The sequence below is a fragment of the Pteropus vampyrus genome, unplaced genomic scaffold (assembly GCF_000151845.1).
Source record: "Pteropus vampyrus isolate Shadow unplaced genomic scaffold, Pvam_2.0 Scaffold45, whole genome shotgun sequence".
NCBI lineage: Eukaryota > Metazoa > Chordata > Mammalia > Chiroptera > Pteropodidae > Pteropus > Pteropus vampyrus.
Genome location: NW_011888826.1, coordinates 3,616,015 through 3,620,403, shown reverse-complemented (window position 1 = coordinate 3,620,403; position 4,389 = coordinate 3,616,015).

Below are 4,389 nucleotides of genomic sequence, written 5' to 3'. Positions count from 1 at the left end.
ATTATCTAAGGAGAAGAGGGACATATTTCACGAGGAGAAAAGAACACCAAAAGAATAGAGGAGTTCCTGTGGCACATAATGGTCAAAATAGGCCAAACTTCCCAATTTTGCACACTGGCAGGTAGTCCCACCAAGGACCCGTGGACAGTAGAGTCTGACTCACTGGAGGAGGCAATGAAGCATTCGGCCACCAGATGGCAGCAGAGTGCCATTGCCATTTCACCCTTGAGCAGCATTGCCACTTGATGCTGAACTAATATACATATATATACAATGTTCCTAAGAACAGGGTTCGCAGAAATGGAAATAAAAATTATACCAGCCAGACTCACTTTACTGCATTGTCTAAGCCCTGAGTGCTAGTGTATTTCCATCCACTTTTCCTCATTCCATCTTTTCTTCTCGCTGTTCATGGGAACGTAGAATAACTAGTACATCTGATTTACTTCAAAAGAGAATCATTCTGTACCCAATGTAAAGAATTGCAAGGTCCACTTTGCAACAAGCATTTTAGCTGTTCTTTCTAAACCCATAGGGGTTCAGCTCTGGCTAGAACCTCTATTAAAACAAAACACCTTTGCCATGCTCAACAGCAGCACCACTAATGGGCATATTACATTCTGACAAAGCAGTTCAAAAACAAAAATGCCACAGAAATTCAATGGCTTTCTTGCAGAGATGTCACGTATTATTCCATCAATATCTCTTTTTTAGCATTGGTTAATAACATTATATGAGTTTCTGGCATCCAATATTATAATTTGATATCTGTGTACACTGTAGTGTGCTCACCAGCAAAAGTCTAGTTTCAGTCCCTCACCAAACAGGCTAAGATCCAGTAATGCAATTTTTACGTTATGATTTTCTTAATAAAACAACATATACAAAGGGAAAAAAGGAAAGTTTATAACGAAAATACGATCACTCACAGGTGCACCCATGTCTATCCCTCAGGCGAGCCCATGTCTACAGGTGTCCTCCCTATCTTTGTTGTCGTGCATCTTTTGTACCCTCTGTGCGATTACTGTTCTATGCTTCAAGCCTCCATCATCTCCTGGCTGGAGACTGGTCTCCGCACATCTACCTGCCCCCTTCCTGTTTATTCTTACCAGAGTAGCTAACGTGAGCCTTTTGTGTTTGGCCCTTTCAATGAAGTTGTACACGTTCGTAAAAAATAAAATATGAAATAAAATAAAATACTCACAGAAGTAGAGATTTTGGCGAAAAACATAATGAAGTGTCTGGTTGAATAGTTTAGCATTTAATGACGTTCTGCCTTTGTTTAATCCCAATAAAATCCCTTCTACTCTCGTTCATGCCTAGAGCTCACCTTCTGCCAAACTGAAATGAAGACCAAAAGCCCCAAACTCATCTATTATTCTCCCCTCTCCACCCCTGTCTTTAGCAGGCTGCCCAAGCTCAGTCTTACCACAATAGCTCTCTACTTGGGCATTTCCGAGGCCAGGAAGCTGTATCCATATCTCTCGAATCAGATCAGATTGGGCTCTGCCCTCTGGTGAGGCCAGAACTCGCTAGATCTCACTGAAATCTTCAAGTCAAGGGTGAGGCACCTGACACTCAGCATAAATCTGCCCCTAACCAGCTGTAGGACTTTGACAAATAGTATAGGCTTTCCTGTTCTCAATTTTCAGTTAGAGGCAGGATTAAAAATTTTCTTAAATCACTTTCAATTTTAAAAAGACTATGATATCATAGCCAGGAAAAGTAAAAATAATTAGATACAAAATCAGGAGCAGAAAAAAATTTGAAAGGCAGCAGAATGAAAGATGATCACGAACATCATAGGTTTTTAGGGCTCAGATATCAGAGGATAGAAGAACAAGGCTCTCCTCACACAAACAGGTGGAATAAAATTAGGTAATTAGAGACCGGTAATTGTAGGATGAGACAATAAATGACTTAATGAAACAGTTGACCATGACTCTTACCAGCTATGGATGAATGACACATCTCCAAATGCTGTAATTAAATATCTCTGAAACTCTATTCTAGCAGTGAGTAAGCCTTTCTTCCTTTATACTTTCAATAGCTTGGGAAGTAAAATATAATCAGTTTTCCAGGTTACTAGATCAATGATTCTCCAAGTGTAATCAACGAGTCTAGACTAGAGATCAGAGCATTTCAGAGTGACAAGGGAAGGGTTGATGAACAACAAATCCAACTTTTTATTTAGCACAAGAAGACAGTAAAGACAAAGATGGTTGGGTGACTTGTCAAAGATCACACAGAAGAGTAGCTCGCTCCCAAAATGTCTGACTGGCTATCTCACTGCCATGCATCCTCATCTGTGAAACACTTCTAACTGGTCAGTTTTGGGGTGGTCTCCAGGTACTGAATCCATGGCCACCCTTCACTTCTGGCATTATTCACATCCTTCTTCCCTGTTCATGCCTCTGGGACTGCCTGTCAGCCTGGGTAGGTCATGGACAAGGAGGCCTCTTGCAGCGTTGGAGTCATTTCACCTCCCCGATGTGGGCTCCTCTCTGAGGTGGGCCCAGAGAATACGGTCATAGGCAGCTCTTCAGACACAACATTCAGGTGTTTCTATTTGTGATGGCAGCTGAAGAACTGGACTACTTAGTGCTCCAAGGACTTATACATCCATCAAGTGTCCTCTAGAAATTTAAAAAGTTAGAAAGCCATTGTATTACGGCACCTTGTACATGTTCTGAATTCAAACTAACATGTCAAAGAAAGAAGCCACAACTAGGAACACTAAACAGCATGGCTCTTCTCGGATTTGCCCTGAGAGAGAAGACAGAGTTAAGGGGAACTCCATTGACAGAAGTTAACTCCCTTCATTATAGCTCTTGGCAATAATAATGATGGCCTTTGTTATCTTATACGGTGATGGTGGTTTCCATTCACCACGTGATGGAACAAAACAAACAAGCATCGCGTATTGTGTCAGCCTTGCAGCAAGCCTCCTACGGCATCTCTTGGGGGAACTCCCTAGACCCTGCCAAGACTAGATGACAGCTACGCTTTTGCAGCTCACCCCGCTTTGTGCAGGGACCACTCTCCCCAAAGCCTTGGGATCCAGAGAGAGGACAGCAGAAGCTGCCATCACACATCTCCTTGTAATATTTTCTCATGAAAGCAGATACAACATTTTTTTTTTAATCAAGTAGAAATCATCTTCAAGTCAAACAAGAATGTAATTCCTTGAATCTCAAAGTCTCAGGCCCCCACGCCGTTAATTAAGATCTCTCTAATCATCTGGAAGTGTTTGTTTGTTTGTTTGTTTGTTTGTTTGTTTTTCCCTAAATCTGACTCTCCACCTTGCCAGGTCCCTCGGGCTCTTTTTATCATCCATAATTTCCCACAGCAATGAAAGTGATTCCTCTTTAATTCAAATGTTTGAGATTCCTAACCTAGAAATTTAGATTTAGAAGAACATATGTCTGAGGCCCTCATTCTAGAGAACCTAGATCTATAATTGAATTTGTGAGATGGTTTACAGGAAGGGGGAGGGGGTGGGTCATGGGATCCCATGTCCCTCTTTTGGAAATCTGTCCAAACCTGAATTTCGATTCTCCAACTTACTAGCTGTAGGGACTTGGGCAAATCGCTTCGTTTCTTCAAATCTCATAGATCATTTGTAAAAACAACTTTGATAACAAGTTTGATAATAAACAATCAATACATTTCAGCTCTTACTTCTAATTATTAGCAGCTGCTGGGAAGGCAATGTCACATTACAATTGGGCTTGTGGGTTCTGAAATTATAGTACGTAAGTTAAAATCCTGGCTCCATCCCATACTAATTATGTGGCTATCAGCAAATTATTCAAACTCAAGTCACAGGTTTTTCTTCTTTAGTATGAAGATGAGACTGTCGTGAGAAATAAATGAGAAAGAAAAGCATCGTATCCACAGGAAGGGCATGGCACTGTGTTTGGTGTGTAGTAAGCATTTACGAAATATTAGTTGTTGTTGTTGTTATTATTATTATTATTATTATTATTATTAACGGAAAAGTAGCAACAGCAGCGGTAGTAACATTGCTTCGTTTGGGAGACAACTCGTAATTAATAATAGTGGAATGTTTCCAAAAGTGTCCTTGGCACATTTAACATTTCCATCTTTGGAGCTCATTAGAGATAGCTGTCCTCTCTGAGTAGGACAAGGACCTTTGAAGGAATGTTCTAGATGAGCTGGGAGTGCTCGCCTTTAATAACATTCTGGACAGGGAAACGTCCCCCTGCCCCTTCTGAGCTGTTCTGTTTGATTTATTAAAACGTTCTTGTGCTACTTGAATAGTTGGAATACTAATAACAACAATAATAATTGCTGCCAATATTTCTAATACAAAAATTTTCACTGGTCTAATACGTATTTTAAGCATTTACCTGAAGTCAATTTATT